Source organism: Arvicanthis niloticus, chromosome 10 (assembly GCF_011762505.2).
Source record: "Arvicanthis niloticus isolate mArvNil1 chromosome 10, mArvNil1.pat.X, whole genome shotgun sequence".
In the NCBI taxonomy this organism is placed as follows: domain Eukaryota; kingdom Metazoa; phylum Chordata; class Mammalia; order Rodentia; family Muridae; genus Arvicanthis; species Arvicanthis niloticus.
In genome coordinates, this window is record NC_047667.1 from 2,090,880 (window position 1) to 2,116,740 (window position 25,861).

Here is a 25,861-nt window from a genome sequence, read left to right on the forward strand (position 1 = left end):
GCTTGGAACTCTGTGTTTTATGGTTATTGTGGTAGCCATCAAGGCCCAATGATCCTCTTGTTTCTATCCTCTCTTTTCCCAACACTGGGGTTACAGGTATATAACCACACATAGATGTTTATAAAGGTTCTGGAGGTTACTACACTGGCATTTACACTTGTGTATCAAGAGCTCTTACTGTCTGTGTCATCTTCCATAGCCTGAAAATCCCCCATTTTTAACTATTCTAGCATTTCAGAGATGAATATAAGGGCAGAATATAGACTATGTGAAGTACCCTGCTGTGTGTCTACACATTTCTATAATTCTTATGATATCTGACACTGTTGGTTTTAACATGGACTATCAATGACTGACGACTCTACTATTGTTTTATACAAATTGCCATGCTGTTTACCAGAGCCATCTTTGCTTTTTGCCATTAGTTTTGTATGTGTGTTTGCTAATTTTCACTTTCTTGCTAAAATGCCAGAAACTATTATTGCTCCTTCTGCTGCAAAATCTCCAAACAGAAAGTAGCACATTTTCTGGTAGTAGGTAACTGCTTTGCCTGAAAAAATAAACAGAAATCTAAGATGCCACAGCATTCTTGAATGTCTTATACACCCTGAGCAGGGGAGGGATTGTTAGATAAATGCTCACTCTTAAAGCAGCTTATCCAGGCAGGGATCACTCAGAAATGGCATGTGGTGAGGGTTGTATAAAAAAAATCCATGTTTTTCAGTTATTTAAAAAAAACTATTAGATAAACATGAAGGCATGTATAGCAATCCCCACTGATTAGTAGCAATGAACCTGGGAGCAAGTAAGAAGTTGCTTTGGGCTTGGAAGAAGAGAAATCTCAATGTACCTGCATGGGATACCAGGGACCAGCCAGCCCTGGACCAGAACTGAGGAGCTATCTGTAGCATGCTTGAGAAGACAGTTCACTAAGTAAAGAGCTTGCTTCATAAGTCATCTACTGGGCACTAGGAAGAAACCTTTGTCTGTGAAAGGCTTGCTATGCAAGCATACAGACCTGAGTTTCATTTTGGAAAACCCTGTGTAAAGAGCAGGTGAGAGGCTTAGCAGAGGCTGTGGTGTGAACCCTTTCCTCTCCCATGATAATGACTTCCTGGTTTTTATTTTGCTTCCTCAACCCCATGAGAAATTTGAGACTTGACTTACATCTTTCTCCAAAGCCTTTGAAAACCAAGATCTTCTGCCATTTTCTTCTGACACAACCACTTAGAAGACAACCTCTAGCGCAGAGGAAGAAAGAGAGACTGACTTAAAAATAAAATATCATTTTCTGCATTCATTATTACAGTTGCTAGCTAAACACAATACATCTGACAATGAAATTTTATCCCTATCTTGGACCTTGATAGAGCCATTCTTAAGGAAGCTGTATTTTCTATTCTGTGTTGTATAATTTTTCCCCTAAGGTTCTTGCTGTCTGTTACTTCTGATCAAGGCTCTTTGAGAGCATAAGCACTTTAATTTGTTGCCTGTAGTTGCCACTAGTCTTGTTCCCTCTAAATACCTGTTTGCTAAGAGATATGTTTAACCAAAAAGTCACCTTCAAATTTCTTTTCTCAGTCATGGCTGGGGTAGCATTCCAACTGTTAAGAGGAATACTTCCAGTTCTGTAACCTTTTAGGAATCATTTATCATTGCAGAGAACAGAGCCATACCATTTAATAGCAATGTGTATGTCACAGCTGGAAGCTGAATGTGCCCCTCAGGCTCACAGGTTCAATGATTGGTGCCAGATTGTGGGAGTATTTTAAGGCAGTTCTTCTTTTAAAAATTTAGTTCCAACTGACAGAGAAACTATGCTTAGTACACTGTGAAGGATCCAGTCTTCCATTTCTGCTTCCTGCAAGGAAAGTGCCTCTGCCTTAGGGAGCGCTGGCATATATGAGGTAGTCTGCTTGCCTTTCTTCCCTGCTATGTTGGACTAAGGCCAGAAGCTGATATGCCTTTGCCCCCTTCATTCTACTTTGTCACATACTTTGGTAGCATGAGAGAAGGTAAATAATAAAATGGAAAAAGATAGCTCAGTATTAAAATTCTTGCCACAAAAGCACGGCATTATGGGCTGTATGTCTAACATCTAAATAAGACAGCTGGGTATGAAAGTATATGGTTTTATTCCCAATGTTGGGCCTAATGTCAAGCAGATTTTTAGGGATAGCTTGTTCACTAATTGACTCTATGTGGTACACAAGCAAAGAGAGACTCTGTCAAAAAAATAAGGTATGAGCAGTAAAGATAGCCTTTGTTGACTTATATACTCTATATGGACACACATTTGTAGCCACACTTACATATTCCACACAAACAAGGGCACATATATACATATATGCACACAAGAATAACAAATATAGTTTTGGTAGATCATCAAAAGCCATCATATTGTAAGTGAAATGAACCAACCAAGAGCCACATGATCTCACTTATGTGTGGAATCAAAATTGTTCATCTCATGGAAGATGAAAGAGTATTATTTATTGGACAATGGAAGAGCATGGAGTGTGGAAAAGTGGGCAAAGTTATTAATCATAATGGCTAAAGTGACCAATGGCTAATGTTAAGAATAAAAAGTTCTCCTGTGTGTTATTTTTGTAGTGACTATAAATCAGAATACAATGTGCCTTTCAGAAGCTATAAAACAATAATTCAAAAATTTTCATCTTAGAGAAATGATTAATGAGGAGCATGTTTTCTCTAAGCTTATTGTAAAATTGCACAATATGTACAAATAATTAAACTATCACAAGATACAATGTGTAAAGATACTGAAGTGTCATATGACACAATGTGTATGGCTATTAAAGTATCACATGACACTTTATCTTGTGTACATTGTATCTTTTCAATATGGCAATAAGAAAACAAATTTATGGCCAGAGATTTAGCTATCTTTGTTGGGGAACATCTTTCATTAATTCTCATAAAACCACCCATAGTGGTGGCACAGGCATATAATCCTGATACTTGTGGGAAGGGCTAGAGGCTAGATGCTCAGAAATTTAAGGTACTCCTCAGCTGCTTAGTGAGTTTGGAGGCAGTTTGATCTATAGAAGATAATTTTTTAAAAAGCCATGGTAAGAAAATAGGTATAAACTGAAAAAACAAAAAAGATGTCCCCTCTGAACTGTATGTAGTTGATTGTACCTGAGAAGTAGCTTCTTTATTTATTATTACTTATTATCACTTATTACTTATTATTATTATTTATTATAACTGTTTAGGAATTGTCTAAAAGAGAGTTGTTATTAACCCTGGATATCAAGAGACTTACTATGTTTCAAGGTCACCCAGTACTTGCTGTGCATTTCGGTCTGTAATTTTACGTGATAGACGGTATCAGCATCATTACAAATCATAATGAAGGAAATATTAAAAAAATCAGAATGGGCTTAAATAAGCTTCCTCTTAATAAAGAAGCATATCATGCTGGGTCTGGGGCTTAGTTAGCAAAACCTTATGTTGACTACCTGAAGCCTGGTTTTCATCCCCAGTATCACATACAACAGGTATGGTGGTGCATGGCTTAATCATAACAGCTGGCATATGGAGGGCCAAAGCAAGATCATAACTTCAAGGTCATCTTGGTTATATATGGACTATGAGAGTATAATGGACCACATGAAACCCTGTCTTAAAAGTAGAAACAGGGGTACAAATCACAGCACTTCAGCTGGCACTCTGCTTTAAAATGTGTGTATGTCCATTGTAATACATAGTTTAGTGCTAATTGGTTTAGAAGAGAGCTGGGCTTCTAATATCTCTAATAACAATGAGCCCCTCCAACAGGCATGTGTATACACAAACATTCGTAAGTTTCTCCTAAATATAAAATTATAGACAATTTGTTCTGTTGTTTCATCTCACCATTCTTTGTCTGAAGAATGAATTTATTGAGTACAAATCCCCAGGGAGACGTTGCTAATTAAGGCACAGACTTTCTATCCAGCTGTTTCATACAGAGAGGGAGTTCATGTTTAAATAAAAGACAGGTGCTATGGCAGAAGCTTGTGCAAGCTGTCAGATGTTATTTCTTACTGAATGGCAATAGGAATAGGGTCTGACAACAAAATGATCTTTAAGTAACAGACAGTAGCTGTTGTAGAAACTGCTAAGGGAAACAAGAGAGAAACCATGTCTCCGAGCTGACTATGAAGTGGCACTAGGTCACCAGGGAGAAACCATGTCTCCGAGCTGAGGATGAGGTGGCAGTAGGTCACTTTCTTGCCTTACACAATACCTTCCTGTATTACGGTTGATGAGATCAGAGGACAACTTGAGCTCTTGGATCTCACCTTCCTTTTTGTTTGAAGCAGGATCTTTTATTCTTTACCATGTGTAATGAGTAATATAGCCCAACCCCCCTGAGATTCTTCTGCTATTGCTTCCTCTCTAACTATAGAAGAACTTGAGTTACAGATTTATGGTACTTTGCCTACTAGATTCATATTCATCGTAGGCCCCAACAAGGGTCAAGTATCAAACAGTATGCATATCAGATGTTTACATTATAATTCATAACAGTGGCAAAATTACAATTACCAAGTAGCAATGACATAATTTTATGGGTTGGGATCACCACAGCCATAAAACTGAACTAAGTGGTTAAAGCATTAGGATGGTTGAGACTCATTGGCAGCAATCTAAATTTATGTACTTAATTACAGAAAAAAACAATTGAAAATGCTCGTTTGGTTTCCTATTCTGCTTCATAATTAATAGAGGATTTCTGGTAAAGCTTAGTCATCATGATATTCAAATTCTTCCTGCCTGTCCTCAAGTATTACAAAATCCCTTTCCCTTTCAAAGTGTAGGAGTGTCACTGTGGTAAATTGTAGAAAAATGCTGTGGTCTCTGTAATTGAGAGTGTATCTTGAAATGTGTTATAAATGTGATGAGCTTGCACTGAGTTCTTGAGCAGTCTGCAAATTAATTCATGCTACTGACAGACTAGACAATGCCCTCGGTTGTTTTAAAATAGTTTTAAGTATTATGTGTGAGTGTCTACATATAAATACACTCTTCACAGAAGTGGCTATAATCCCCAGTGAAGTATTGATAATTATGTACACACCTGGTGTTTGTGTTCCAGCTGTGCCCTGGGACCTCAAAGCACTTTACAAATATTAACTGCAAACAATAAATAATACAGTGGGTTTCTAAGATACTTTCACTGATGACCTAAGTGTTTGTCTCTCTAAGCAAATCTAACACTAATAACACCAGTACCACCCAAGGGCAAGTCTAAGCACATCTAGTCTCTCTCTGTAAGAAGATTGGAAACAATCATCTAGCATATTTCAAAAAATGACCGTGGAAATGTGGGGGAATTTTTGTATATAAACTGGGGATGCAAGATCATGCAAGTAGCAGAAGTGTCTTATAGTATGAAAACTATGGTCCTATATTAACTTTAACCATTACATACTGTGTTAGTCAGCCATAAAGATGAGCGGGGAGGGATTGTTTAAAGCATAGACAATGTGTCTACAGTAGGGAGCTAATGAATTGCTTTTGAAATGATTCAGTGATGGATTTCCAACTGTGTTTCAAATCTCGTGGCTGCTTTCTAGCAGTGGGACTATTCTAGATGAAGTGAATGCAGATAAGATGCTCTCTGTGTCATCACTTGCTCTATTTATTGTCCCTCCCTTATCCAGAAAAAATGGTAAATGAGATATTTGGTTCTTAGCTTACCATGAAATTCAAGTATAATTGAGCTAGAATTCGCTAAATGTGTTTTTGAGTCATACATTTTTTTCTTAAAACATAAACAAGTAAAAAGCCATTGGTTTCTTTCTATGTAAACTCACCACTTCAGCATTTCATCTCTTTTTAAAATTTTTTATGATAACACAGAGATCTAAACTTGAGATGATCATTAGGTTTTTAAGCGTTCTGCTAAGCTGTTGCCTGCCCAGCAAACTGCATACTCAGCTGATAGCAGCTGCTAATGAGACATCTCCAGGCAGTCATGTCTGTGTTCAGTTCTGCACTTCTTTGTTTTTTTTTTTTCAGCTGTTGAGGTAGGGAAGGAGCCCTAAAATGTGACATGGAATTAGCAGAGATGTAGTCAGAATCATTTTAATACTGACCAGAATAATGACACAGAGAAACATCATTTACTTTGATGATGATGGACATGAAGAAGGTGATGATAGATGTGATGTGATGATAATGATGAAGCCAGTGCAGCATTTATTCTGGCCTTTTATTCAATTCCTGGTCATGTAGCTTCAGAGCAAGTAAAAAACAAAATCAAAATGACAATTCAATGCAATTTAACATTTTTAGTGTTATATTCCCTGCACACAAAGTATTTCAGATAGTTTCCTTCTGTACAATGTTATGAACTCTGTAATCATACTGCATCCAGACCATTATGCACTAGGATGCTTGTTTGTTTGGCCAGTGTCATCTAGATAATATTTTGAAGCCCTGTAATCTGATAAAAAAAAAAAAACCTTATTACCCTAAGCCATTACTCTTCTTTCTTGTTTATCAAGAAAAGCATGTTGATGAGTATGTATGCAGATTCAAGATTTGAATGGGGTCAACATACTATGAAACTCTACAGTGATTCTGTTATTAAATAAGTGTGGGATATCTTATGAAAGAGCATGTTTTTGGTATCATATAGTATACCTGAACTTTAGTTTGATGGTCTGGGAACTAACTTGAAGTTGACCTTAAAGAAGGAATTTAGTGCAATATGTGTGGGTGCCTCTGAATTGAACAAGTCAATTCTTTGTCTGTAGGAGCTTCTTGTACCTAGTTCTTAGATTGGCAGTTTTGTTCTTTACCTCTCTTCAAAATTCTGTTCTACATTCCTTGCTAGTTATTTGACTAATAATAATATTCAATGCAAAATATGGTTGTTTCCCCTCTCATAAAACCATTTTAATTTCTTTATCATATTGTATTAAAGCTCTCTGGTGATTTTTATTAAGTACTATGAAACACACAAGAAATAAAGATGAATAAAATATCCATAATCTCAGCCGTCTCAGACCTCCCATTGCATTGGAAGAATCAAATATTAATAAAATATATATCATATTAGAGACTTAATTTAATGCTGTGAAAAAAAATTATGTGAGAGAATTCACAGTGCTTTATTTCTTTTTTTAATATTGTGAAGACCTATTTTGAAATGGAGGAGGGCAAGGATGCAAGGAAAAGAAGATTTTCCAGAGGAACAATGTTTTAGCTGAGATCTGAGATTTGAGTATGGTGTAGGGCCGATGGCTTATTTGTGAACCTTCTTTCCAGAAAAAGGAATAACTTGTATAAATGGCTCCTACAGAGCAAGAAGGAGTGGGTAGAAGATTTAAGAAAGTCTAGTTGCCATGGACAAGGAGACTGCATGCTGTGAGAGAGGTCTAGAGAATGGACTGGGTCCGTGTTACCTCTAACTATAACCTGCTAGACATTAAGGCTACTCCCCACCTTTTTTATAGCTACCATCTGTCAGCACGTGCTGTCTAAGATGAGGTTTTTCTCTTTTCGTATCCTGTGTTCCCTGATTTCTAGCTGTATCTTTTTATTTTACCACTCACCACTCCCATACACCCTACACTGAGAAAATAATTTTAAATTTTTCTAAAATGAAACTTTGACTAGGACCTGTTACTCAATGTCTCCTGCAGGTATGTGAGGAGACACTTCATCTTCTCATGTTGCTGTTTTGGGTAGTCATGGTACCTTTGGCAGGTAGAACCCAGGCCTCCAGGGTAACTCCTTGAAGGTAACATCCTACCCTTAATCTAAGCCTGTTTTTTTCTTCCTGATTTGTCAAGATGTGAAGAGTTGATATTTTCTGCTCCAACCATACAGATAGATCTTCTCCTGCCACTTTGCTCTTGTTTTCTAAGGCGCTGTAGAACTCTGCAGCGTGCCTAGTCATCATGTTTTTCATACCTTGATGAACTATGGAATTGTGGAACTTCCCCAGGCACTGCAAGGTTCTGATTTTTACCTTATTGGGATTCAGAGTAATGTATCCTCTTTTTCCTTGCTAGTTTCCCATTCTTTTTATTTTTCATGGGGATATTTGTAACTTGGGTTTTCATATATTTATTATTTACCAATTGCTTAAAAGTAAGAGATTATCTTGAGATTAGTACAGAATTGTGATTATTTACATTATTTGAAGTACTAAGATATTACTGGGACTTTTCAAGTTGTACTATGTCTATTTTATATAGAGAGACAACATTTAACCTGTACATTTGGCGAGAAATTTTTATACCTTGGATTTGAAATGTCACCAATTGGCTCAGGAGTTTGAACACTTAGAACTAGGCTGAGGTTCAGGGAGGTTATGAAAACTTTAGGATGATGAACCCATATGGGAAATGTCAGAAGAAAGAGAAGTACTTTATGGATTAGAGCTTGTTAGTCCTTTTACTCCTGTCTATGCTTCCTGAACTAAAAAAATATGGAAAAATGACACTTCACACACCTGTCAGTAAATGTGTAATCACCTGAGTTGTCAGGCCTTTCCATACATGATAAAATATTTTCCCTAAAGCCTGCTTTTATAGCCATAAAAACTCTTTAAACTGAGGCCCCAGACATTAAAATGGTACTGTCCATATTTAAGATGTATCTCCTCAATTTAATTCTAGTAGTCAGGCCCAGGGATTGTCTCCAAAATGATTTTAGATCTGCTCAATTTGTTAATTATCTACATAGGTATATAATAATCACCTACTAAGTATAAGGAATATTCAAGAATAAATGATTAATCTGTGAAAATATGGCTCTCTGATTGATGGAATACAGCCCCCCAGAATAGCCTTCTTAAAATTAGAGCCAAGACAAATTCATACAAATATGAAATCATAAGTCAGGGACTGGATACAATTATGTAATTGGTCATTGGCATTACTGATAAGCACTGAGCCACAGAACATTTCACTGTTTCTAGCTTTATCATCCAAAAAATAAAAATAACTACTGCAAATTAATATGCCATCCAAATTCTAATTCTGGAGAAAGCTTTTTTAAGATGGAGTGAGAAAATGAAGATATCCCACATGGATGGTCAAGAAGCAGACTTTGTGAGCTTGTATACTATGTGTCCTCAAAGTCTCCTCTACATCAGGCAAAACCACATAAAACCTAATATGGCACATAGTAGGAATTCTGTAGATTACAGTTTCCTACTTCTCTGGACACAAATTCTAGATGGATGCAAATCTGTGCTCCTGTTTCCAAGACAAGTTTAAAATAAGATGGAATAATTGATACAGAATTAACAATATCCTAGATAGAATTCTCACTTTCATAAAGGTGAGATTTTAGATTCAGTACCTGATGTGACTCTCCTCCCTTCCAACCTAAGAAGTTGAGTAATGAATTGCCTCCATGACAACAAGTAAGACACAAAGGCTGTATCTTTGTGCATGTGGGATATGCCTGAAGCTACTTAAGAGCTGGTCATTCTGAGTGTTAGTGATTTCAGAAAGTGGTTTAGAAAATCATCTCTAATTGACCATCATTTATATTTTCATTTATGGAAGTGCTTAAAGCCAGCTCAAGTTGTTTTGTCTTCTTCATATTTGGCAGAATACTATAGTGGAGCTAACAGTAACTGAGAAGATACAAGGCCCAAAAATATGTTTGTTTGCTTGTTTTCTGACTAAGCTACTGGGCCATCTCCCAATGTCACTACACTGGAGTGTACAGTGGGTTGGCTACCACCCACCACTACCCTAAAAATGGTGGTAGTGATATTTCCAATGTGCCATTCACAGTTGTCTCTCCTGAGTCTTACTTAGAAGATATTAAATGACAGCATTTTACAAAGCTCAAAGTTTGAGTTAATAGCTTCCCTAGTGTCAAGTCTGTTCATATTTCAAACTTGTACTAAGCACTGTTTTCAAATTAGTCCTCACATACTGCTCTATCATCCATCCAAACACACAAGCATCCCATTCTTCTTTGCATACCAATAGTTATGCCCTCCCTCCTTTTGTCCTTCCATCCCTCTTCTGTCCCTCCCTCCCTCCCTCCCTCCCTTCTTCCCTCCTTCCCTCCCTCCCTCCCTTCTTCCCTCCTTCCCTCCCTTCCTTCCTTCCTTCTTTCCTTCCTTCCTTCCATCTTTCCTCCATCCTGTTTTGCTTAGTTTTCAATGTCTGCTCAACCCTGGAAGCAGCTCTCCTGCCATGGCCCCTCACCCCTGAAAATATATGCCTGTTCCAAGTTCATCTCTACCCACTCCCTAAATCAGAAGCACTTCTCAGCTGCTGAGTAGTCTGCTGTCTTCAGTGGAGTTGAAGCAACCACAGATGACAACTGTTGAGTGCTTCAGCAGCTGGGCGGTTGCAGCTTCCAAACCAGTGCCATTTCAAGGGACATTGACACAGCTGCCAAGTTGATTGGAGCTGGGGCTGCTGTAGTTTTGGTGGCTGTCTCTGGGGAAGGAACTCAGACTGTTTTGGGGAGTCTCTTCATTGGCTATGAAGCTTCTGATTCTCTGAAGCGACAGTTCTCCTACAAAATTCTGGGCTTTTCCCTCTCAGAGGCCATGGGGCTCTTCTGCCTAATGGTGGCCTTTCTCATCCTCTTCTCCATGGGAAGAAGCTATCTCCATTTCCACCTCCCATAGTTTTTTTTCCTGTCTCATCTGCCCTGTGTCTTCCTTTTCTTGGACCTCTCCAAGTAGTCTGGGGACATTTCCATTATATCTGACACTGAGTTTGTAGGTGTGCATTCTCGGCCTAGCATTTTTATCAGCAATGGGAATAAAAACTAATTTTGCATGGTCTTCCGGACACCAATTCAAAATATTTCTTCTCAGAAACCCTTTGTGTTTTTCATGTTTAAAGCTGAATCAGCTCTGTTGAAATACTTCTTTTGACCACTTTGTAATGACTGCTTCTGGCTCTCCCTTTTTCTCTGGTACCTTGCATATATGAGGTAGCAGCTGTAATACTATGCATTTCAAGGGATGTGCACTTTGTGTGGACCATGTCAATAGATGGCCTACACAAGCAGAATCATTTACAAGACAATACAGAGATAAGCAACATGGGAGAGAGTTCCTCATGAGAGGAAAGTAATAACTCTCAGCAACATTCCATTTACTAGGCACTAAGTGTCAGATAGTCACCAAATATTTCTGCATTCCATTAGTGCCTATAGCCAGACTCTAAGCAGTGAAATACACACACATAATTGTTTCCTAATAAAGTGCTTACAATGGTGCTGAATAAAGACTACATTTATTATTACATTTATTAAAAACATCAAGAGTACTCAAAGACATATAAAAATGACATTATTTTCAGATATTTTAAAGCTTGAATGTTTTCATGAAGATTGTCTACAGTCAAAGAAGTTATATCAAAAAGCATAATATGAAATTCATAAAGCTTCATCAATGGGATTTTTTACAGGACTAGTTACTGCATTGAGTCCTAATGACTTCAAATCACATAAATCATACACAAATATGAGAAATGTTTTCATTTTAATGGATGTGAAGTTTAATTCTGTCTTCAAGGAAAGAAACACACATCTTTAGTGGCTCAATGGGATCTCTAAGCACATATAAGATAAAGTATCTCTTGTGGATCCAGTATCTCATGTACATCTGAAGACTGAGTTCAAAGCACAGGTCTGAAGCAATGAGCTGGATTATATTTGTTAGCAGCTGTTCTGGTTTCAGTTCTCTTTCTGTAATAAAACACCCTGGCAAAATGCAACCTGTGAGAGGAAGTGTTTTATCCAGCTTATAACTCTGCATTGCAGTGCATTATTACAGAGACATCAAAGAGACAAGTAAGGAAAAACACGATTCACATTGCATGTATAGTCAAGGACAGAGATAAATAAATGTGTTCAGGTCTTTCTGTTTCATGGCTTGCTTGCATTTTTCTCTCCTATACATTCAGTTCAGGGTCTTTTGCCTCAGAAATTGTGTCACCCCAAGTTGGCTGCATCCTCCTACATCGATGAAAAGTAAAGACATTCCACCACAGTCAAGCCCAGATGATGCAATAATGTAGACAATTCTTCAATTAAGGTTCTCTTTCCAGGTGATTTCAAATTTTGTCAGATCAACAGTTAAATCCTAATATCAATGAAATCAGAAGTTAAATTTAAGAAATTTTTCATTTCACCATTTGGCATATTTATCTATGATCCAAGAAAGGCTCCTAACCAGGACATAGGGAAATAGATAAGAGCAGAGTGCCATAGGAACGTGACAATTGGTGTGTATTCTGCTACAGTAATGGGACTTGATTGTATCCAAACACATTTTGAGCTAAAGGGAAGACAGGTTGTGGGATATTTTGGGCTAGTGTAAACAAAAGCAGTGAAATAGAGGAAGATTATTGTTTCTTATTAAAGTGCTGAAATTATTCTTGTTATTAACTGGAGCCCATTCACTAAGTGTACTGAGGCCTTGGTATCCATTTAATATTTCCTCTTAAGACATGACAGTGCACATGTCAAGATCAGAGGACAATTAGGATGAATCAGTTCTCTCTTCCTATTTCAAGGGTTCTAGGGATCTAACTCAGTTCTTTTCCTGGGCAGCAAGCACCTTTATCCACTGAGCCAACTCATTACTCCCTCATCTTAAACACATAGAACCATTCACATTGTTTTGCAAAAAAAAAAAAAACAAAAAAAAAACAAAAAAAAAAAAAAAAACAAAAAAAAACCCAAAAAACAAAAAAAAAACAAAAAAAAAAAAAAACTATATACTATACATTCTCATGCATATTCTATGAGAGTTCCGGTGTTTTCTTTGTCTTAGTAACTCTTGTTATCTCCTGTCACCTCTTGTCATTTCATTCGTACACATGCCTATCAGTAAAAGATTATTTCTCACTTTGGTTTTGACTCACATTTTTCTGATTGAGCACTTTTTATTCCCATAGAATAGTGTGTGTCTTCTTTAAAACATCTACTCAGGATGATTCCATTTCATCTACGTTATTTTGTATGGCAGCTAAGTAGTGAATTCTTCGTGTATTTAGATTTTAATAAATTCTTTGCTAGATAATTTGATGGGAAGTGATTTTTCTCATTATGTTCATCAGCATTTTTACATGTGGTCAGTTTTTCATGGTGCTCAAAAGCATTTAAAAATGATTGTCAATTCATGTGTTACTTGTGTGTTTGTGGACCTATGAAGTATGTATTTAAGTGTAAGCACATATGCCAAAGCACACATGTGGAGTGAGAGAATGGCATTCATGAGTCAGGACTTTAATTCTCTGTGGATTCTGGAGCTTAAACTCATATAATCAGGCTTGCATACCTGCGCCTTCTCTTCCTGATGATCTAGAAAGCATCTCAGGTTGATTCAGTCCCACTTATCTTTTGGATATTATCACCTTTAATTTTGGCTCATATTTTTTAAGGAAAGTTTTGTTTATATTAATTGATATATATTTTATAGTTTTAGATTAACAGTTTAGCTTTGAGTATGTTCTAGGCCATCTTTTGAACATAATCTAAAAGCAATCTCATTTTGTTCTCTTGTGAGGGTGTTATTAGTGAGATTATCAACATTTACTGAAGAGGCTGTCCAAATCTCTTTTTTTGTTTTTTTGAGATCTGTAAAAAATTTGTCTGAGAGGATTTAGCAGGATCAGTATGGTGTAGATATGGTCAGAATACATCTAAGAAACTCTCAAAAATAAACATTTTTTTAAACATTGAGATTTTTTTTTATTTGTGTGTCGATTAGCTACACAACATGGGAGCATGTCAGCCTTGATTGCTCTCAGCCTTTGGACTTGACTTACATTATGTTTGAATAGTACCACTTTTTCCTGTGGCTTTTTTTTTCTAACCCATTACTTAAACACTGCTATAACTTTGTGAGTCTTCAATCATATTTCCTACTCAGAGATACATATAAGATCCTGTTAGACTCCTGCTGTTTTGTAGCTACAGACATTTGATGGCTTATCTTAGTCAGTATCCTAGTTTTAAGTGTCCTGTTGGCCAATATGTCAATGTCTATCTATATTGAACCCATTCTTAATGTCTTTCAACCAGTTCCTTTGACTTTTCCCATACATTGCCCATTATCCTTGTGTCATAAAATTCTTTTCCTTTATTCACTTATGCTGTCTGACATGAAATATATTTTATGTTCTATAACCCACCCATGAAATGTAAGTTTGAAGAAAACAGGAAATTAGTTTGCATTTACTATTACTATTATAGAGTTCCCAATTTATCAAACAGTACTTAGCAGAATGTCTTCAGTGAACATTTGTTTGCTAAGTGGATACATTTCACATGGTTGCAGGTGCTGTGTGATAAAGATTTATGTGACTTTATGGAAGAGAAATATTTTAATTTTATTTCAGTTATTGTGATAAGTATCTTGAAAAAATCAATAGAGGTCATAATTTCAATCCATCATCAGAGTAAAGTCAAAATGGTAGAAACTTAACATAGTCATATTAATATTCAAAAGCAAAGAGAAATAAATGTATCTATATGTTTGCATGTACTTTGATTGCTCTCATTCAGTTTAAAACTCTCTGTTTAGAGGATAGTACTGTTCACAGTGGGCTGGCTATTTCCACATAAATTATGTTAAGATAATTTCTTACAGATATGCCCAACAACCGGCCAATCCAATGTAGGCAATCTCCTTTGAGGCTTTCTTCCAGGTGATTCGAGGTTATGTCAAATTTGTTCTCAAACCACTAGAAGTAGTATGAATTTAGGGTTTAAGACTGGGAGTATCCTGGGTAGGAGCCTTATGTTTTGAACTCTCTGTAATCACTGCATAAAAAGATATTGAGAAATGAGTGACGTAAGACAAAAATCAACCAGAAAGATTCTCTGTCCCTTGAAACATGCCACATAGAGAACAGTGGAGAGAATTTCAGTAGAGCAGCAGTGGGGAACATTTTGTTGTGGCCTATGGGAGAACATAGGTATGACTATTACTTGTTCAAATTAGATGGAAGTTCATAAATAATTTTTTGATATATAACATAAATGATTTCCATGACATCAAAAATTTACCACTTACCTGTTACATAATTTCTGAAATAAGTAGGAGGAATACATTTGAGAATGTGTGGATTAGGATGGTGAGTAAAGATGCTTAATTTGTGAATAATAGGAACTGTAATTAAAACGTCTTTTTTATGTTGTGTATGTCTGTACTATGGTGGAGTCCAGAGGTCCACAGTGTTAAGAAAATGCTTTCCTCCTTTGTGGGGAGCCTACAGAAATAGGCTATAATCCTTGCAGCCATCTTGAGCCATATACCCTGATAAGAGACTTGATTACATTAGCCTGCAACAGCTGAGCACACTCTGATAACATCTTGCTTTAGATACCCAGGGTTTTCCCTTCGGTGTGTGAGACTTAAAGGTGTGTGACTTAAGGGTGTGACTTAGAGATCAGATTTAGAGACAAGACCTAAGGGCATGATTAAGGCATGACTTAGAGGCCTGGCTTAGAAGTGAGACATATAAAAGGTGAGAAGCAGACAGGAGAGTTCAAAACAATTTGGAGTGGATCAGAGAATCAGACACTTCAGAGAGACACTAGGAACAGAAAATCAGACACTTCAGCAGAACAACTTGAAGTTAGGAATTAGACATTAGACACTTAGCACTTGGAAGAAGTAACTTGGAATTTGGATGTACTAGGCACTAGGGACTAGGAACTAGGGACTAGGAATTAGGGACTTGGAGAGAAAAAGATGGACTGAAGAATAAACAGGAACTAGATGGAAATTTTAGGTATTATTACTGACACATTTGATTTTTCACAAACACACTAAGCTCACTCACCCTATCATATGACAGGCTTTCTTCCATTCTAGCCTCTGCACTATAAAATGATGAGGAGAGTATCATTTGGATGTTCAAAGTGAAGACTGGAGATCAGGGGCAGGGCTCAGTTGATGAAGCATTTGTCTTTCCTCATGAAGATCTGAGGTCAAATTTTAGAAGACTTTTAACAGTCTAGGAGGGATGACAATCACACACTGTTAATCCTTGTGATAGTGAGAGAGGAGGTAGAGACAAGCTGTTTTTTGGGAACTTGGTGGCCAAGTAGTCTACCCTATTTGATGAATTTCTAGGACAAAGTGAGATGCCATCTCAGGCTAAAATTGAAAGGTCCCTGAGAAATTGCACCAGGGTTGTCTGGTAACATTTAAATAGTATACAAATATGCACAGTCTTCCCCATGTAATAGAGATTGTAAGAATCTACTGGTTCTGTCTACATTGAGAAAAATGGAGATTGGTGAAATATCTCACGAAAGAGAAAAGGGAGGGAAGCAAATCAGAATCACCAATACATGTATCCAGGATTATTAGTAAAGGAGTACTCTAGAAATCAAGGACTGGAAAATCCAGCAGTGACATCTGTTCAGCTTTACTGTGTGAGGTGATCAGCCATCACAGTCACTGGGAGCAATGTGTGCAACCTTTCTTCAAGTATTTATCAAACTACATTTCATAACTAGGAAATCCTACAGTGCACATCTGAAAGCAGGTCAAGGATACAAGGAGAAAGAAAAAATTGGTGGCTATAAAAACAGGAGGGGAGGAAGACTGGGGTAATGAGCAGCACAGCTGGGTCCCATTTAATGTGGCAGAGCAGGTAATAGATGAGGTTTTGTGCTTACTTGTTTTCAGAGGAAAAATCCTGTGAAAAATTTCCAGTGGGAAGGTAAAAAGATGACAGTAGGCTATAGAGGTTCTAAGGGAATGGAAGCCCAAGGAAAGACTATTTTACAAAGATCAAAGCAAAGATATTTTCTGTGCAATTTTGAATCTCTCTTGAGTGATAATTCCAGAGAGCAGCCTGCCCTGTGTGAGATTGCAAGGAGTTTACAGATAGGATTGCTTTATGACTTCTCAAACCTGGGCTATGTCTTTGTTTTATTTTCCTACAGATGGACCAGAAACTTCAGCTATAACTTCTCCCGGTAAGTTGAGTTCCAGACACCAAGGTCACTTGTTCTAGGCAAAGTCACAGGTCTGATTTTCTATTCTACACTTTCACTGGATGTTATTAAACTTGATGAATTTGTTCCCTCTGTTGGTGTGTTCAGTGATCCACATCTGATGGCATTACTCTAACAAGTGATACAGGCTTTGAAACAGAATCTACTAAAACACACATGTACTAATGATGCAGAATGCCGTTCATGTTTGCTTTATTAATTGGTTAGTTCATGATTAATGCTTAGTTATTTGTGGTAATTATTTTGTTGCTTAATTGTTAATAATCCAGAGAGAAGGGTAATCAAATAATAAAAACAAAAGATTTTAATTTAAATTTAAAATTTTAATTTTTTTTAGTTAGATTTTTCCTTAATTTTATATTAAAGGAATGAAGTAGGAAGCTGAGCAACAGAATGAGGATTGAAAGCTCAAATTAGAAGAGTGGATCTTCTTGTTTTCACACAGGTTTTGCAAATTTTCCATTTATAATCGTATTTATTGTCTGTTCAACACTGCAGTTTTTATACTTTACTGAAGAATTGGATATCTCAAATTATATCTGATCTTTAACATTGTCTCTTAGAGCTTAAATATGTTCTGTCTATAATTAATGTAGACAACAGGCCTTTGCTTTGATCAAAATTTATGTCTTATATGTCCTTATCCTTTCCTTTTTCTATTTGTTGTTGTTGTTTTTTTTAAAGCTTCCACGATTAGTAAGAAAGGTATTTTTGTCAGAATGACCTAAGACTGGCTCAGTCTTGTTTATGAAATAAAAAAAAAAAGGGGGGGGGGAAGAGGTGGAGAGCTTTGGCAGCTGCTTGGCAAGAATCTGACATGGGCCAAGGAAAAGGAAATGGGCTGCTTGGCAGGAATGTGACATTGGCCAAGAACAATGGAGGCAGATTTCAGGCAGAAATCTAAATCTTAGGCTAGAACAAAGAAGTAATTTCAGGCAGGAATCTACAAGGAAGTAAGCTTCAGATATGAAAATGACTTTGGGCTAGAACAAGAAAAATGCTCAGATATTTTGGTGAGCCTGATAAGCCTTTTTAAACAGTGATCATGGGAGTATTCGTGGAACTTTGTTTATTGCCTTGCTTGTTCTTTAACTATTTGTGTTTTTGTCTTGCTTGTTCCTTGACTATCTGCATCTTTTATATTGCTAGTTCCTCAACATAAAATTGACCTTAATACTTGCAGATAATTAAAATGGTATAAAAGCAAAACAGAGGAGGGAGGAAGATAGAATAAGGGATTTCTAGAGAGAGGAAATGGAGAAAGGGAATATCAACTGAAATGTAAATAAATAAAAAAATTAAAAAAGAAAGCCTCATATATAATCTTGTATAGAGCACACAATCAAATTTTAAGTTTTGATCATGTGTACATGTGTATAATGTATGGTGAGTATACACATTCATATCTGTGACCATGGATAAATTTGTGCTATGGGATGCTTTTGGAGGTCAACCACCTCAACTATTTTCTACCTCACTTAAGACAGGATCTCCTGTTTTGTACTTTGAACATAAGTGAAAAAGATTCTCAATTATGAGCTTCTGGTGTTTCTATCTTCTCTTCCCATCATGCTTTTGGAGCATTGGGTTTATAAATTTCTGTACTACTAAGTCTGGCTTTGCATGAGTTTGGGGGATCCAAAATTGGATCTTCAAGTGGCCAACACCCTGTCTTTAGTTATTTAATATCTGCACAATCTGGGTATCTGTGTTTTACAGATTAGCAAATTTAGGTCTTTATCAGGTTTTGAAATCATTTGTACACTTGGACTTCTGTCTTCCTACTGGTTCAGCATTTTGATTTGTTTGTTCTGTTTTTTTGTTTTTGTTTTGGTGACACATTCAAATTTTTTGGTTCTGCTGGTCAGAGTACAGTTAAAAAACATTGACAATTTTCATAAGGTTAAGCAGGAATGGACCCAGCACAAGAAATCACTGCCCTCCTTCCAGTCTGGGTCAGAGCACTGAGTAGATCTTGGGTGGCAGCTCTGCCCCCAACCTCCAAGAACCCAGAGGAAGCAGGGATCCCAGGCACTCTAACTCAGGCAGTATCTTAGACAAGCAGAGAGCAGGGTCTGCCCTAAACAGGGAGTAACTGGGACTCACAAGGACCCAGGAAGTCACTCCCGGCCCGGAACACTGGTTACTTCTGGTCTGGGCCAGAGCACTGAGCAGATCTTGGGTAGTAGCTCTGTCCCCAACCTCCAAGAACCCAGAGGAAGCAGAGATCCCAGGCGCTCTAACTTGGACAGTGTCTTAGAAACTAGTTCTCAGATCTGAGGCCTGGATCAGACCTCTGCCAGGTCTGCTGTTGTGTGGACCTTGGATTCCATGTGAGACATACTGAAAGGTCCACTCAACCCAGAGCCACAGAGGAACAACTGAACTCAGAGCATCAGACAACATATCCTGAGATATTCTAGAGGAGACACTGCACCCAGAACAGCAGACACCTAGCTGGACTACTACCTTGGAGGCACCATATCCTGAGGCATCCTAGAGGTACCACTGTAATCAGTGCAGCTGGAAAAGATCACAGAGACATGTGGACCCATAGAAAATCAGACACAAGCTAGATAAATGGAAAGACAGGCTTCAGTCAGAGACAGCAAGTACAGGCAGCACTAGAGTTAACTAGATGGCAAAAGGCAAGAGCAAGAACATAAGCAACAGAAACCAAAGTCACATGGCATCATCAGAACCCAGCTCCCCCATCAGAGCAAGCCCTGAACACCCCCAACACACCAGAAAAGCAGGAATCAGAATTAAAATCACTTCCCATGATGATGATAGAGGGCTTTAAGAAAGACATAAATAACACTGTCAAAGAACTTAAGGAGAGCACTGGTAGACAGATAGAAACCCTTAAAGAGGAAACACAAAAATCCCTTAAGGAATTGCAAGAAAATGCAACCAAACGGGAAAAGGAATTAAACAGAACCATGCAGGATCTAAAAATGGAAGTAGAAACAATAAAGAAATCACAAAGGGACAATACCCTGGAGATAGAAAACCTAAAAAAAAAGATCAGGAGTCATAGACACAAGTATTACCAACAGAATACAAGAGATGGAAGAGAGAATCTTATGTGCAGAAGATACCATGGAAAACATTGACACAACTGTCAAAGAAAATGCAAAATACAAAAAGCTACTAACCCAAAATATACAAGAAATCCAAGACACAATGAGAAGGCCAAACCTAAGGATAATAGGTATAGATGAGGGGGAAGACTCCCAACTTAAAGGTCCAGTAAATATCCTCAACAAAATTATAGAGGAAAACTTCCCTAACCTAAAGAAAGAGATGTCCATAAATATACAAGAAGCCTACAGAACTCCAAATAGTTTAGACCAGAAAAGAAATACTTCCCACCACATAATAGTCAAAACATCAAATGTACAAAACAAAGAAAAAATACTAAAAGCAGTAAGGGAAAAAGGCAAAGTAACATATAAAGGCAGACCTATAAGAACTACACCAGACTTCTCACCAGAGACCATAAAAGCCAGAATATCCTGGACTGATATCATACAGACCCTAAGAGAACACAAATGCCAGCCCAGACTACTATACCCAGCAAATCTCTCAATCATTATTGATGGAGAAACCAAAATATTCCATGGCAAATCCAAATTTACACAGTATCTCAACACAAATCCAGCACTTCAAAGAATAATTGGTGGAAAACTCCAACACAAGGAGGGAAACTACAACCTAGAAAAAGCAAGAAAGTAATCTTCCAAAAACGCCAAAAGAAGATAGTTACACAAACATATCTCCACGGATGTTAGCCCAAAAGCTTGGATTAGCGAAGAGTCAACCCACAGATCACATGAAGCTCATGAAGAAGGAAGACCAAGAGGGGATGCGTCAGTTCTACTTAGAACGAGAAACAAAAATGCTCAAGGGAGCAAATAGGGAAACAAAACAGGAAATAGAAACTGAAGGAGGGGCCATCAGGAGACCATTCCACCTGGGGATTCACCCCATGTACAGCCACCTAAGCTAAACACTGTTGTGGATGGCTGGAAGTGCATAATGTGAGGAACATGATATAGCTGTCTCCTTAGAGGTCAGCCAAAGACTAACACACTCAGAGGACAATGTTCACAATTAACCACTGATATGATCTGGGGATTCCCAATGGAGAACTTAGTAAGAGGACTGAAGGAGCAGAAAGGGTTAGTGACCCCAGGTGGAAAGCAACAATACCAAACAACCAGAGCCCCCCAGGGTCTAAACCACCAGCCTGGGAACACATAGGGAGGGACCTAAGACTCCAGAGGTATATGTAGGGGAGGATGGCCTTGTCGGACATAGGTGGGAGAGGAGTTTCTTGGTCCCATTTAAAAAAAAAAAATGAACACACAGTGAGGGGGGGGGGATGTGATGGCGGGGAGGGGATAGTGAAGGGGGGTAAGTGTGGTCACTGCCTCATAGAAGCATGAGGAGGGGGATGGGATAGGAGGTTTCTGGGTGGTGGGAGGAAGTAGGGTAAGGGGATAAAATCTGAAATATAAATACTACAACCAATTTTAACAAGTGGAAAAAAAAAGTCATCAGAACCAACATCTCTAAAAAAAAATGTCAGCCCCCTGGGGTGGGAAATTTTTTTTTTTCTTGATACTAAAACTTGTTCTGAGAATTGTATATTGCAGAATACACAGCCTTGGTGTATCTACTCATCAAGCATACTGAGCAGACCTGCCCAAACCTCTGATGTCCTGGAATTCCGTCTGGATTCAGTGAAGACACAGTATCAGAGACTTATCAACTTACTCTTTCCCCCACCCCTCTTCTAAAATCTCAACACCCTTAATCAGCTTGAAGAAGTTAAAGAATAGTCAGCGCCCCTATTCCCTGAGCTTGAGGACTAATGTGGTTAATAATGGTCTGTCTTTCTAGGGAAAAGTAGTGGTTTTGCTGGAACAGGGGGGATTAGCTGGGACTTATTGCATAGCCATAACCTACTGGTAGAAATCTGTATAATTATTATCAAGATGAAGTTATAATTTCTTAAATGGTACAAAATTTACTTTGATTTAAAATTTAAGGTTTTCATTGGTATGAGCCTCTTATTAATATAAAAATGAGATGAATATTGAGCCTCAAAAAAAAAAAAAAAGAGAATACATGGACCTCAGCTATATAATGAGATGAACTGACAACCCATCTAGTTCACTACAAAACTTCAGTTCTGAAACTGACTCTAGAGCCACCCGATTTAGCACCTTGAGGGCCATACCATAAATCCCACACTCAACTTGACAAGACTCAAAATGCAGATATCCAAATTCTCCCAAACATTTTCATTCTTTCTTTACCACTGACCCACGTGGCTGTATTTTCTGAATACACCTGAGGTCTGTGTTCATTAATCATTTGTCTAATTAACAAGTAGTTTGCTGACTCACTGGATAACTGAAGATATATGAACATATACATAGATGATAGGCCTTCCCACCTGCACTCAGACCTGACCTCAGTAAGTATAATGCAGAATGGGTTTGTTAACTGAAACTGATGGAAAGATTTTCAGAGAGAAATGAAAGCAATGATGTCCTTAGCAGATTTTAAGCATGAAAAGACTACAGAGGCGAAATAATACTTTTTTTAAAAAAAGTTTTAAACTTATTTTATAAGTATGTATGTGTTTCTGAGTGTATGTATGTGTACTATGTGCATGAAGATGCTCACGGAAGCCAGAAGAGAGTGTCAAATGCCTGGAACTGGAGTAGCAGGCAGAAATAATATCGGGGATAGTACTAGAACCCCTAAAAGAACAGCAAGTGTTCTTATTGCTGAGCCATATCTCCAGCCCCTATAATTTTTTAAAATTTACTTTGAATACAAATGTTTATTTCAACAAGCAATTTTCTTTGATTTACAGATGCTACTTTCATGATCTTTGCACAAACTTACAATAAAGACTTATCTCCAAAAAAACATGTTAATGTTAGATGGAAAGTAACCATATTTATAAAATTGTAAATTGGCAATAAGATGGCATTCCTAGCACATTGAAGTTTATTTTTTCAGCTAGAATTGACTATCTTCTACTTGGTAACTTGGTAGCTTGCTGATTAAACATATTAGAGACATTATTTCTAAGAACTAAACACAACACTATATAACTCAGCTTTCAAGGTCTAAGATCCCTTTACGATATTCAAAGTTCCTGCAATGGGGATAGATCATTCTTTTGGCTTCACTCTCTGCATTCCAGCTAGTTTCTTAGGCTCAGGAGTGCTACACTCCATGACTGTTGCTGTCTTGGCAGATATTTCTCATTTCAGGAACTTTCCAAATCTTCAACTGGGCTGCACTTTCACCAATAGTCTCTCCTGGGCCCTCTTTGAGGATACTATCCCTTCTTCCCAATGGTAAGCTCAGATGGATCTTATGACTGTTTAATGCCTTCAATACCACTACTATCTAAATGAATAGTACACTACCAAATTTGGCTCCCAGCATGACGTACAACCTTGACTGCTTCTAGAAGAGATCTTCTGTGTGCTGACCTTGAGGAAACACATCTCTGAATACTTAACTTCAAAGATATTTGTTTTTCTTGATAATCACAAATTTCTGATTTTCAAATGACCAGCATGAGTTGTTCCCACAATTTCACTTTAGAGGTTCTGTATTTTGCGAATTACAATCAGTTCTTTACCTCTGCTTAATTATCCATTATTTTTAATTTAAATGATGTAATGTCCCTGATAAACTCTTTAAGTGACACTCAAATTTCCCTATGGAATTTTTAAAACCCAGATTGTTCTCATCTATGCTTTTCCCAACACACTGTCTTCTAAGGATCCACAGAAAAGGTCATTAAGGTTTGAGCACTCAGTGGTTTTACCCATTCCAAAGTCCTTCCACAATCCCCCAAAATATCATGGTCAGGTTTGTCACAGCAGTACACCACAATTCTAATCTTTTTTGTCTAAGTCAGAGTTTTTGTTGTGATGAAACACTGGGATTAAAAGTAACTTTAGTAGTGTGGCATTTTACTCACATTTCCATATAACTATTCATCATGAAAAATTGTTAAGACAAGAAATCAAGGTAGAAGTATCAGGCAGGAACTGATGCACAGACAGGGATAATGTTATAGCCTTGTTCATCATAGTTTTGTATTTTTTTTTCTGTCTGCTTTCTTACATAACCTAGTACCTCCATCCCAGGAATGGCAGCAGTAATAATGGGTTGGTTCCTCTTAGATCAATGACTAATTAAAAAATTGTCCTACAAGCTTGCCTACAGCCTGATCTAATGAAAGAGGTTTTTTTTTTTTTTTTTTTTTTTTTTTTTTTTTTTTTTTTTTTTTTTTTTTTTTTTTTTTTTTTTCATTTAAGGCTTCCTTCTTTAGATAACCTTTTTTATTTTATTTTATATTTTATTTACATTTCAGATACCATCCCCTTTCCCCATTTCACCTCCCTAGAAAACCCCTATCCCATGCCCCGTTTTGCTTTTTGCTTTTATACAATTTTTTAAAAAATGTTAATCAAAGGATTTATATGTTTGGTACTGCTCAATCAGAAGTGTAACCTAATACCCAACCTAGATATATCAACTATCTTTGACTGGTGAAGACACGTGAACATCTGCCTCCCTGTCTCCCCCCTCTTTCTCTCTCTCATGACCTAGCTTCTCCTCTCCTTCATCTTCTTCTCTCCTTACTCTGTCTTTTCCTCCTGGTACTCTTCCCCCTTAGCTCCTACATATCACCCTTCCTGTTAAAATAAAACTTTTCTCTCAAAATACAGTTAGAGCATAATTATTCCTAATTGTACCAGTGCGATACAAGATAACCTTAACTTGTGTCTTGTTATTAAAAAAACTAGCCACCACACTGTGTTGCTATAATACAAGATTTCAGTCTAGATGCATAGGCTTTTAAAAGTTAATTTCAATTTGTGTTTATGCTCAGGCTGGGATGTAGCTCACTGGTTCAGTACTTACCTGATAGGCATGATAGCTGGGTAGATCTATGGCATTGCATGAATCAACTGTAGTGGCACACTGCAGCATATGATTTGGGGAAAATAGACAATTAGGATTTCAAAGACATATCTGATTATTTGGGGAAATTTAAAGGAACCTTGGCTAAATGACAATTTTATCTAAAAAAATTAAACAATTTCTAAATCACAGACCCATCCTGACTAGAATTACAATATTGTGTGTATTAGTTCATAAATCCACTTTAATTTCTCAGATGACAGCACAACAAATACCTTGCTAACCACTCCAATGTTATGGATTTGTAAATGAAAAATACACACACACACATGTACACAAACACACACACACACATACACACACACACACACACACACACACACACACACAACTTTATATTTAAATATATCTTAAGCACATCAATTACTGGGCACTTCCAAACATACCCATGGATAACACATTCTTCCCTCCAATATCCTTGAATTATTACTTACTAAAATCTATATTCAATCTTGACCACTGAAGTTATTGGCCTGCAGCCATCTAGGGCCAAAATTCCTGGCTCTTACATGTTGGCAGTCTTTTTGTCTTGTTCTTTTCAGGCATGATCTTTCCTGGAATGGTGATTCTGCTTCTTCTCCAGGTTTGCTTGCTCTCAAATCTTAATGTCCCACCTCTGTCTCTTCCTGCCTAGCCCATGGCTGCTAGCAAATTTAGTTACCAGTCAGAACTAACTGGGGTCAAGGATTCTCAGCTTCTTTTTTTTTGTTGTTGTTGTTGTTGTTTTATAGAATTCCTAAATTTATTTTATTTTTTTATAATTTATTTATATTTCAGATGCCATCCCCTTTCCGCATTTCCCCTCCCTAGAAAATCCCCATCCCATGCCCCCTTT

At 37.4% G+C, this 25,861-nt stretch overlaps 1 pseudogene; it reads left to right on the forward strand.

Moving 5' to 3' along the window:
• The first annotated feature begins 465 nt into the window (after positions 1 to 465).
• LOC117716398 (ATP synthase F(0) complex subunit C2, mitochondrial pseudogene) lies at positions 466 to 10,630 on the forward strand (annotated as a pseudogene).
• Positions 10,631 to 25,861: the final 15,231 nt, after the last annotated feature.